General features: G+C 42.4%; 1 protein-coding gene across 4 annotated transcripts in view; it reads right to left on the bottom strand.

The window, feature by feature from the left end:
• Luzp1 (leucine zipper protein 1) overlaps nt 1-12,328 on the bottom strand; it is a 74,340-nt gene that overhangs the window by 15,160 nt on the left and 46,852 nt on the right. For all 4 annotated transcript variants that reach the window (XM_075945468.1, XM_075945470.1, XM_075945471.1 and 1 more), the window contains exon 2: nt 3,434-3,538. The gene's annotated coding sequence lies outside the window, so the exon portion shown is untranslated. The remainder of the gene's footprint in view (nt 1-3,433; nt 3,539-12,328) is intronic.

Here is a 12,328-nt window from a genome sequence, read left to right as displayed (position 1 = left end):
TTAAATAATGCCAAGGAACTGTCCATGGATTATAAAGGAGGAAATGGCTAGCAAGAGTGGATCTGGATGGAACAGAATATCAGGTCCTGGGGTAATGTTCTAAAAGATCACACCCAAGCCCTGCACCACTTGCTGAGTGTCTCAGCCACCACACTTCTAGTTTACAGGCCTGAGCCTTGGAAACAGGGTCAAACTGCTGAAGCCATTCCTCACAGGTTGCCCAAATATCACTCCTGGGCCAGACAAGAACACAAAATATTTCTGGATCTTCTTCCACTCCTTAGAACAGGGTTTTAAAACCTCCGACACATTTCTTTTTTTCTTTTTCTGTTTTGTTTTTTGAGACAGGCTCTCTCTAAATAGCCCTGGCTGTCCCAGAACTCAGTCTGCAGACCAGGCTGGCCTTAAACTCAGAGATCTGCCTGTCTCTGCCTCCCAAGTGCTGGGATAAAAGGTGTGTGCCACCATGCAGCTAAATACACATTTCTTATCTGGAGGAGGGTACGGGGAATCCTATTTCCAGGGCTATCTACACAGTGAAGGGGCAGATTCTTTTCTTCCTAATGTTTGTCTGCTCCCTGGAGAGAATTCATCATTTACTAAATATTTATGAAATATTTGACATACCCAGGCTTTTGTGAAGTGCTAGAATAAAAAAGAAAAAAAAATAAGAGCTTCCCGTTCTCTTTAAGGAAGCAGACTGACAGAGCCAAAAGTCAAACAATCGTTTTAAAAATAAAGCCTTCTCTATCCGTCACAGTGGCACTCTCCTGTGAGCCCAGCAGCAGGAAGATCGCAGCTCACAGTGAGCTCAGAGTGAAGCAACGGAGGAAGGAAAGGACGGGAGTGAGGAAGCAAAACAGCAGTAGCTTTTCCATCACCATCGCATGTGCTATCATATGTACCGTATCCACCCACCTACCACCTCTCTTTTCTCACACTGCTATTCTTTAGCACATTGACCACCATCCATACACCCTGGGAGATCAGAAGTAGGAATTATCTGTATCTGAGATTTGTTCATGCTAAACCTTAGAAAATTCACAGAAAAATAAAGGGAAGAATGAATAGTCCCACTTATTTGTATTTTGTTTCAACAGTGTTAACCCTATAGCCCAAGTGGTCCTGGAACTTAGCATGGAGCCCACACTAGCCTCAATTCACAGTGTTCCATGTGCTAGAGTCACTCAGAGATACACCACCCAGTCAGTCCCATCTCTTAAAGTCAAAGTTTCCACATCAATATCTACCTCAGTTCCAATTAATATTAGATACCAATTTTCTTTCATTTGGCAGACTTCTTAAAACGCTCCAAAACAAAACAAAACAAAACAAACAAACAAACAAGCAAACAAACAAACCCAGGTCTCTTGTATCTTGCCTTAAACTTAGTATGTAACCAAGAACGATCTAGAATTTCTTATCCCTCTTCCTCTACTTCCCAAGTGCTTGGAGGAGCATGCTGGGGTGGCTAAACAAGCACTTTACCAGCGGGGCTACATCCTCAGTCCCTACTTCTAAGTAGCCCTATCTAGTATTTTAGAAACTGGCTCTTCTTCCTGTCCTGGCAGATCAGGAAGGTCTGAAATAGAACATAAAAAATCCTGCCCTGCCCCTTCTTCCAACATAGTTGCCATGATTCATTTCCTGCTCCCAATAGTCATTTAATGCAGTGGTCGGCAAATGTCTTTGCAGTTTGATATATAACTATACAGACTTAGATTGGAAGTATTTTAGGTTTTGTGGGACTCAAAGTATCTGTCCCAACAACTCTACTTTGTAATTAATGTGAAGCAAGTCATACCAGACAAGTGAATAAACTTGGCCATGTTTCAACTAAACTTTATTTACAAAATCAGGCAAGGGATCTGCAGACCTGAGTTTGGCATCTCCTGATCTACAGGAACGTCAGAGCATTGTCTTTAAACAGTATCATCTGGACCACTTGTAGTAACCTGTCTTAAGGGCTTAGGTCTTCCAGCAACTGTATATTACCACCATCTCCTGAGTGTATCTATTTCGTTATTGGGATTCAGTCATTTTTACCCCATTATCATAAATTCATATACTTTAGATTTATGAACCTCAGGGTTAGCACCCAGGTAGCACTTAAAAGTTCTTCAAAGTGGAAAGAATTTAATGCCTAAGTTGTCTAGTAAGCATCATTCAATTCCTGCCCAAACACTTCTTTTTTTAAAAAAAAATTTAGCCTATGCATTTTTATTGTTGGTTTTTTAAAAATATTTATTTATTTATTATGTATACAATATTCTGTCTGTGTGTATATGCCTGCAGGCCAGAAGAGGGCACCAGACCCATTACAGATGGTTGTGAGCCACCATGTGGTTGCTGGGAATTGAACTCAGGACCTTTGGAAGAGCAGGCAATGCTCTTAACCTCTGAGCCATCTCTCCAGCCCCCTGCCCAAACACTTCTAATGACAAGAACATACACTTTCCCACCAACTCGCTCCATCTTTGGACAGCTCTAAGATACTACTTTTCAGCCTTGAATGTTTAAAACCACATTATATGTAAACTTAATACTGACTCTTCTACCAGCATATAAGATCTACAAGATAAAGAACATGTCTGAATGCCATCCACTGCCTCATGAAGAGTTCCTCTATGTCCTTATGATGTCTCTTTCATGACTGTGTCGACATGAGAGGTGTTACTGAGATTTTTCTCTATATCCAGTCATTTCCATGACCACAGTCTACTTTCCAAACTCTTTCTCCAGACCCTTCTCCATCCATCCCGTGCCAGCAGTGACCAGACCACTAGGTCCCTTGGTCTCATGTTCTCTCTCCTCTCACCTAACTCCCTGCTGCTCTCCATGGCCTTCATGAGTACCACCAACAAAGACTGGCTCAAAAACCCAGAAAGAGCAAAAGGATTTGGTTGTTAGTCCAAGTTTCTTTAATCTGTTTGTTGGTGTGCTTCTTAACAGAACACTGGCTACCATCTCAACCGAGAAAGTAACTTTCTTTAAGGGAAATGTGATATGTTGAAAAAGGTCTAATTTGAAAACTTAACTCTATTATTTGCTTCCTGGACTTGGAGAAGTTATTTGGCTTTTCAAAATACTTTCCTGCAGTGATAAAAGCACTAACCTCACAGTTAGAATAGGTGTTAAGGAAGAAAATGTCAGACAAACAGGCCTGACACAGTAAATAATAGGTTAGACCTTAGACCTACTCCTTAAAGTTTTTGGCTTCAAGAGTGGATAACACCCTATCCTATCAAGCTGGTGGGCTTAATTCAAAGAGAAAACATGTAAGGTGTTTAGCCTGGTTCAGCCTCATGTACAGTTCACACGAGGCATCAGCCAACATGGACTGTCCTCCCTTCCCTTGCAGGGATGGAAAACTGTAGAGGTTCAGAAACCACCCATTCTATTGGTCTGCAGACGTCATGTGTGATATACTTACCATTTAGGTAATGGGAGCTTTCTGCGGTGACTTCTCGTTGCCTTCCCACTGCTGCCTGCTGTCTTGGAAACAATCACTATCTTTCACTGGGAGCTGCCTCTTGACCTAGGCAGGAAATAAAAGAAGTAGGTAAAGCATGAGTCACACCAAGGCTGAGCTGACTCAAGGCCCTTCATATATAAATATAGTCCAACATCAGAAAAGAGGCAAAGAGTGAGTTATGCCTATATCCTGGATGTGAAGGAAGCCACCTACATCTCTGAAGGGCAACTAGGCTCCATGCCACTTCCCTTCTATCATATTATATGATTCCCAAGCCAGACTGTCTTTACTCAAATTAATAAAGCTCCATTTCCCAATATTCTAAATATTTATGACATCTTGTAGCTGGGAAGCACCTCAGGAATCATCTAAATCCCCATGTGAGTAAGGAAATCAGAGCCTGGAAATGGTGAGTCATACAATGATTTAGAGGTGAAGTTGGAATTAGACTAAAATAAGATGTTTTGGAAGACAAGTAGAAAATCCACTACATCCTGGGCATTATGTTTTACATATGTGATAATGTCACTTACTTATAATCTAAATTTCAAGAAGTCAAGTGACTTGTCCAAAGTCTTATAGCTTACTCAGTAAATAAAGTCAAGACAAACTCAAGTTTATCTGGGGGGGAAAAAAAGGAAGCCATTTTGCAACACTCTCATTTTATTGACTGCCTTTTGACTCAGTCCTCAAAAGGGCCCTGGACCACCCAATACCAATTAGAGCTAAAAGTAGAGTTTCTACAAACCACTCTCTATTTGAAGGGGATGGCTTCCTAAAAGAAAGCTAAGGATCCAATCTATCTAAAACTTACTGCTGAGATTAAGAGAAAAGTTATGGGAGGTAGAAGACTTGGGTTAAATCTTCCTGTCTATCCTGGTCATAAAGAATGAAGGTGGCTTATCAGTCAGTGCTAACCTAAGCTTTTAGACACAGTTTCACATTCAAACATCCCCTTGATTGAATAATGATTAACCATCCCTGTAGACCAACTCTGGTCTCCTTCTAAAACCATTGGTCCCTTTAATCTAAATTCCACATTCTAAAAATTTATGCATACCACAAAACCAACTTTCTGCCTCTATTGTCTTAGAGAGATAGCACAGAGTTAGAGAAAGAGATAATTATTTTGTTATTTATTTGTTTGATAGCTTAAAAGGCGGACAGTAAAAGAAGTACCTAAAGCTACAAACCAAAAACCTGAAGAGTGGGCTAAGAGATGTAGCTCAAGGTAGAATGCTCACCTCGCATGCATGAAGCCCAGGGTTTCAAACAGGGCCCAAAGAGGCAAGAAGAGGGTATCAGATCCCCTGCAACTGGGATTACAGATGGTTGTTGGCCACTATGTGGGTGCTAGGTATTGCACAAAGGTCATCCCCGAGTCACCTCTCCAGACTAAAAAGAATTTATTTTTAAAGGAATCCATACCAAAGAAGGACAACATCCCAAGGATGGCCTGCACATGGGGATTTCTCCTTCTACCATGTGGGTTCCTGTTTGGCCTATTAGCGCAGGCAAGCTGTGGCCTACCAGTAAGGTTCCGGCATATTTCTTTCTCTCTCTCTCTCTCTCTCTCTCTCTCTGCCTGGCTATATTCTGCCCCGCTATAGGCCAAAGCAGCTTCTTTATTAACCAATGGTAATAAAACATATTCATTGCATACAGAGGAGAATCGCACATCAGGTTCCAGGGATTGAACTCAGGTCATCAGGCATGATAGAAAGAAAGTGTCTTTACCCCCTGAGTCCTCTCACCAGCCCAGAATGACTGTAGTAAATACTATCAAACACCAGTGCTATAGCTCCTTCAGAGAGCTTTTTGTTGTCCCTGCCAGTGATATAAATGGTAAGTTCAAGTCTGTCTACAAAGCAGAGATGAAAGAAAGAGTCCTTAAACCGCCTCTTTTCCTGAGGAGTAAGGAAGTTTCAGAGAGGAAGGACATGTCTAAAGTTACAAAGCATGTTAATATAAACATAGTTATATCTTCTTTTTGTTCCCATAATTTTTCTGTAATGAATAAAAGTACCACTAGAGAATTCTGCTTCCAGCATGACTCTTCCGAAGATTACAGCTATAAACTGGATAAAACAAAAACAACCATCTGAAGAAAACAGAAACTGACAGATTTAGGAAAATTCAAAAAGGGATTGGGGTGGGTTCCGGCTGATGGTATCCAGCTGTAGTTCTAATTAAAAAGCAAATCTTAGGCCTCCGTAGGAACCAGGAGAGGCTGGACCAGCCAAGGATAATGGGAAATAGAAAAAACAAGAGCCAGAGAAGGAGAGAGACCCAGCTGAGTGTGCAAACTTGGCCCTGCACTGGCTGACAGCATGAAATGTGAAAGGCAGAATCCAAAGACCCCGGTTCAAGACAAAAACTACAAAAGAACAGAACTGCACCCCTACAGATATGGCAAAGCTTGCAGTTTGATTAACTGTGTGCTAAAATAAAAACACCAGCAGAACGTATAAGATATAATCTCAAATTATGTAAAGAATTGAAAAAATAAAACCTAGTAATTAAAAGGCAACAGAGTGCAACACTAAGATGGAGTCATGGTGAGATTACCAAAGACAAAAAATACAAACTTAACGGAAAAAAATGCTCAAAACTGAAGAAAAATGATAAATTTGGGGAGAGAAATTGGATGTTCTTTAAAAAGCAGGGACTTAAGAACAGAAATATAGTATCTAATTTTTTTAAATTCACAAATAGAATTAAAACAGAAAAGAATGTTGGGGAGGGGGCTCAGTGGGTAAAGTGGCTGTGACACAAACACTGGGATCTGAGTTCATGGTTATCTTAAGTATCTCAGTGATCTCTAGCACCTATGTGCAAAGACCCAGCATGGCGATGTAACATGCTACACTATTCTGGGTGATTGTTGGTCAGTCAATCTCCCAATCAGAGTTCCAGTCTCCTCCTCCTCCTCCTCTTCTTCTTCTTTCTCCTCTTCCTCCTCCTCCTCCTCCTCCTCCTCCTCCTCTTCCATATATATATAGGCTTTTTTTGAGACAGGGTTCCTCTGTAGTTTTGGAGCCTATCCTGGAACTAGCTCTTGTAGATCAGGCTGGCCTTGAACTCACAGAGATCGGCCTGCCTCTGCCTCCCGAGTGCTGGGATTAAAGGGGATTAAAGGCAAGTGCCACCACCACCCTGAGAGACACTATTTCAAAAACAAGATAGAGGTAGACACTTGAAGCTGACCTCTGACCTATACACATGTACTTTTTGCATAAGCATACACACCCATGCACATATACACCACACATAAGAAAAAACAATTTAAAAAAATAAATACATTGTCAATGATGGCTCACACCTCTAATTCCAGTACTTGGGAGACAGGGATAGGTGGGTCTTTGTGAGTTTGAGGCCAGCCTGGTCTACAGAGAGAAATTCAGGATAGCCGGGGCCACACAGGGAAACCCTGCCTCAAAACAACCATCACCCAAAAAAAGTAAGTTAAATAAATCTAAACCTTTAAAACAACAAGTACAATAGAATGGAGATAACAGTGGGAGTTGGTAAAACATGAAGCAGAATACAAAATCTGAAAGAAGTCCGGGTTATCTGTGGATTCCAGAAAAGCCACCATCAGACCTTTCACCAGAGTGTACAAGTTAATTAATTTCTATTGTAAGAAATACTGGTAACAGAATATGCAATGACTTGACATCACAGAGTTACACAAACTATTACCCAAAATTTTACTGGACCAAGTCACGTTCATCTACTCAGTAACCTCTGGGAGTCAGCCAGATAAAAGCAAAGTACAAAGTATGAAGATGGAAAATAAAAGAGCAGGAAAAAATTAAAACAATGTCCAAAGTAGCTCCGTAGTATACTGGGAAGTAAGGACAGTCAAGTTTGATCCCTGTAATTGCTGATGCAGCACCCACTGTTATCAAATAGAGCTGAGACATGAATATGCAGTCTCCTCACCAAGAGCCAGTATATGATGGAACGAGATGGACAGGTGAGCCTGAAGCCTCTTGTCACCAGATGATTGGTGAGAGTCACTCCAGAGTCACTAGAGCTGGTGAAACAACCAACCTGAGTTTAGACTGATTTTTAAGAATTATTTTTTCCTGTGTGTGGTGTATATATGCATGTGCATGGGTGGGTGTGTTTATGCAAATGTGGTGTAAAAGCTGGTGGAGCAGCCGACCAAGTTCCTCGCTAACTTCACATACATGCATGCTGGAGCTCAGGACATCTCAGGTACACATGGAAGAATAAAGCCTAAGTTGTAAAAGGATGTCATTTTGGTAATTCTACCTTTTTCTCCAATCCTGCTCACTCTGTCACCTCACAAATAGAAAAAAGAGAATCCAGAGTAAGTGGTCTTCTGATGGAGGAAGGTCATTGGTTAAATAAAAAGAAGCTGCTTGGCTCTCATTGGTTAGGAGATAGGTGGGAGGAGTAAACAGAACAAAACGCTGGGAGGAAGAGGAAGTGAGGTCAGACTCGACAGCTCTCCTCTCCGGAGCAGACGCAGGAGAGACACCATGCTACCTGCTCCAGGGAAGACGCACACCATGCCCCAGCTCCGACCCAGGATGGACTTAGGCTAGAATCTTCCCGGTAAGACCGGTGCTTTACAGATGATAAGAAATGGGCTAGTCCAGGTGGGAGAGTTAGCCTAGAAGATGCTAGGTAGAAATGAGCCAAAGCAGTGTTTAAAAGAATACAGTGTCGGTGTAATTATTTCGGGTAAAGCTAGCCGGGCAGGCGGCTGGGGTGTTGGGGACGCAGCCCAGCCGCCCCTATTACTACAGTCTTCTCTGACGAAAGTGGTAACTAAGAGTATGACACACCTTCACAGGCAAAACCACAAATGACAACCATGTTCTGTTGCTAACATACTATGGAGCTCTGAAGTCTCAGTTTACCCATCCAACAAAAGGTCCCACTAAATAATATGTAGCAAAGACCTAACACGCTCTTCTGACCTCCAAGGGCACCCAGCATGCCCCTGGGGCACATACATGCACAAGTGAAACACTCATACACATTTTTTAAAAGGCAAATAAGTAAAATGTAGTACAAAATTTTTGTTTGCTTGTTTCGAGACAGGGTTTCTCTGTGTAACAGTCCTAACTGTCCTAGAACTCACTTTGTAGACTAGGCTGGCCTTGAAATGCCTCCCTCTGGAGCTGGGGAGTTGGCCCAGCAATGCTCATCCCGGGCACGGTGGTGCACACCTTTAATCCCAGCACTTGGGAGGTAGGGGCAGGTGGATCTCTGTGAGTTCAAGGCCAGCCTGGTCTGTAAGAGCTAGTTCCAGCTAGGACTATTACCTTATCTAAAAAGGGGGGAAAACCCACAAATAAAGAATGCATACTGTTCTTACAAAGGACCCAAGCCCTCAGCACTCACACAAGGCAGTTCCAGCTCCAGGGGATCTAGCATCCCTGGCCTCCAAGGACACCTACATTCATATGCACATATTCATACAGATGTACAAGTATACACTTAACTAAAAATAATAAAAATATTTTTTAAAACAAACAAAATGAGCTGGGTGGTGGTGGCGCAAGCCTTTAATTCCAGCACTCAGGAGGCAGAGGCAAATGGATCTCTGTTAGTTCGAGGCCAGCCTGGTCTACAAGAGCGAGTTCCAGGACAGGCTCTAAAGCTTCAGAGAAACCCTGTCTCGAAAAACGGAAATAAAAAACAAACAAGACAAGAAAGAGGGGAGGGGAGGGAAGGGAAGGGGAGGGGAGGGGAGGGGAGGGGAGGGGAGGGGAGGGGAGGGGAGGAGAGGAGGCTCAGGGGTCAAGAGCACTGGCTGCTCTTCCAGAGGTCCTGAGTTCAATTGGTGGCTCACAGCCATCTATAATGAGATCTGGTGCCCTCTTCTGGCCTTCAGGCACACATGGAAGGAATGTTGTATACATAATAAATAAATCTTGAAAGAAAGAAAGAAAGGAAGGAAGGAAGGAAGGAAGGAAGGAAGGAAGGAAGGAAGGAAGGAAGAAAGAAAGAAAGAAAGAAAGAAAGAAAGAAAGAAAGAAAGAAAGAAAGAAAGGAAAGGAGGAGCTGGAGAGATGGCTCAGCTGTTAAGAGCACAGGAAGGAATGTTGCATACATAATAAATAAATCAAAGTAAAGAAAGGAGGAAGGAAGGAAGGAAGGAAGGAAGGAAGGAAGGAAGGAAGGAAATCTGTTTCCATATTCTAGGCTCATTCTTAGCATCTCCCAGCAGCCACTAGCATTTTGGGCCAGTCAGATGGCTCAGCAGGTTAAAAGTAACTGTCAGACCTTATGACCTGAGCTCTGTTCCTGGAGCCCACATAATGGAGAACTAACTCCTAGAGATTGTCCTCTGACTTTCACATACGCACTGTGCACATTACACAAAATAAAATATAGTATGTTTTTAATTTTTTTTTAAATCTGAAGAGCAAGCTGGGACCCTTAACCTGTCTCTGTAAGTCTGATTATCAAGGATTTCAGCAAGAATGGCAAAAGTAGTTAAAGAGTAAATCCTAACTACCCTAAGGAGGGGGGGAAGAAATCACAACTGCTTTTCATTACCATCAATCTTCATGGTAACTGTAATCAGATAAATATCATTATACTTTTAGCGAAAAAGCAAGGGCTAAACTAACTCACTCAGCTGAGAATGACTCTCACACAGGTTATTTTGCTTCTCCTCGGGGGAGTTATCTCAAATTCTGACCACAGAAGACAGTCCTGATCCACAGTCCAAACATCATAGAGCCATGCAGCTACTGCATTCATTTGTTTATTCATTCAAACAGCAACTAACTTCCTACAGTTCAAGAACACGAACAGTGAATACAAACAGTCCTTGTCTTCACAGTACTGAAAGTAGACTGAAACAGAAAAAAAAAAAGAATCTTAAAGTACATAAACTATAGGCACTATGATTGAATATAAATTATTGCTGGGTGGTGGCACAGCCTTTAATTCCAGCATTCGGGAGGCAGAGATAGGTGGATCTCTGTGAGTTCCAGGCCAGCCTGGTCTACAGAGCAAATTCCAGGGCTACAGAGAGAGACCCTACACAACCCCCCATTCCAAAGAAGAAGAAGCAAAGAGGAAGCTGCAGAGGCATGTATGGAATCACACCATGCACACATGAAAACCTTGGAGGATAAATGATCAGCTTGAACCTGTATCAGAAGTGTTACAGGAAGTTCTTTATTAAATAATGGTAAGACATGCTCTGAAAAGATCACTTTGACTTCAGTATGGGAGATGAGAGGAATAATAGTCAAAGAGAGATCAGCTGGATGCCAGTTTTGAAGTCCTGGAGAAATGGTGTAAGAGGTGCATGTTGGGCTTCATATACTAGGTAACCATTTTCTCTTTTTTCTTAACATTCATGGGTATTTTCCTAGCATGTATGTCTGTGAAGCACATGCATGCTTGGTGCCACGAGGCCCAAAGAGGGTGTTAAATTCCCCTGGAACTAGAGTTACAGATGGTTTATGAGCTTCCATGTGGGTGCTGGGAATTGAAACCTGGTGCTCTAAAATCGCTGTGCTCTGAGACACCTCTTCTGGCTCTGGTAGCCATATATTATCAGCACTTTATCAGACAATTTAATCCTAACAATGGACCCAAGTGACAGACACTATTATCAGTCTTATAAAAGACAGAGAGCTAGATAACTTTACACACCCGTCCTTCATGCTGCTTCCCTCATAACCAGTACCTGGTAAGGACTTTTAATCTACTTGCCCTCCAAAATATCAAGCCTCTCTACGCCTACACAAAAGCGGCTAGATGCCCGAGAAAATAGCCACTGGGACCATGCACCAGTGTCACTGCAAATGTATCGCCACAGCCTTTCAACACACATCTCCACACTACCAGCAACCATGCTATGCTTTTCCTAGTAAGTTGATTTTCATTCCTCCAATCACTCTTTCATACCTCCCAATAAACCTCTAATGAATGCCATCTGATAACAGCTCTAATAAATGCCATCAGCTGATAACATCCAGACCCGTATTTTCCTACCTCCAAATCTACCACCACACCATTCTGCTTCCTAGTTACAATAGATTCAGGCCCCTTTCTTCTTTGTGTCTGCATTACCCTCACTCTCTTAATCACTACTTTCCTCTCCGCACCCATCAGCATACAACATGCACCAGACGGTGCTACCTGGAGTGCACTGGACAAACCCACACTGGCCTTGCCAACAGAAGCAAAGGAAGTGAGAGTTAGCTTTTAGACACCTGTGTGACAAGTTGGCACCTGGTGTAACATCCAAATCCACGACTGGTGGAATCATCTTAAACAGGGTCCGTCTCACTGAGAGCATATGGAGTGAGCACATACACAGCGCAAATGACACCATGTAGTGCTCTCTGGCAGCTTAGGAAAAAAATAAATAAACTGGTCTCAATTCACAGACAATTTGGAAAGTCGTGTTCTTAGAATAGAATAATGTGATACAAGTGGCTAAAGAGTCTCACTTAGGGCTGCAGAGATAGCTCAGCAGTTAAGAGCACTGGCTGCTCTTCCAGAGGTCCTGAGTTCAATTCCCAGCAACCACATGGTGGCTCACAACCATCTGTAATGAGATCTGGTGCCCTCTTCTGGCTTGCACGGCATACATGCAGGCAGAACACTGCATACATAATAAATTTTTTTTTAAGTCTCATTAAAATGAGATTCTGGGGAATCAGAAAGATTGCTTAGCAGTTGAGAACACTTGTTCTTGCAGAGGACGCAGGTTTGGTTCCCAAATCCATATGGAGGTCCACAATGTCCATATCTACAGTTCCAGGGGATCCAAAACCCTCTTCTGATTTACAAGGGCACAAAAGCACACACACATCGTGCACAGACATAAAGTGAAATGATCTT

This window comes from Microtus pennsylvanicus, chromosome 13, assembly GCF_037038515.1.
Source record: "Microtus pennsylvanicus isolate mMicPen1 chromosome 13, mMicPen1.hap1, whole genome shotgun sequence".
Lineage (NCBI taxonomy): Eukaryota > Metazoa > Chordata > Mammalia > Rodentia > Cricetidae > Microtus > Microtus pennsylvanicus.
The sequence above is the reverse complement of the archived record's forward strand: the minus strand, read 5'-3'. Positions and strand labels throughout refer to the sequence as shown.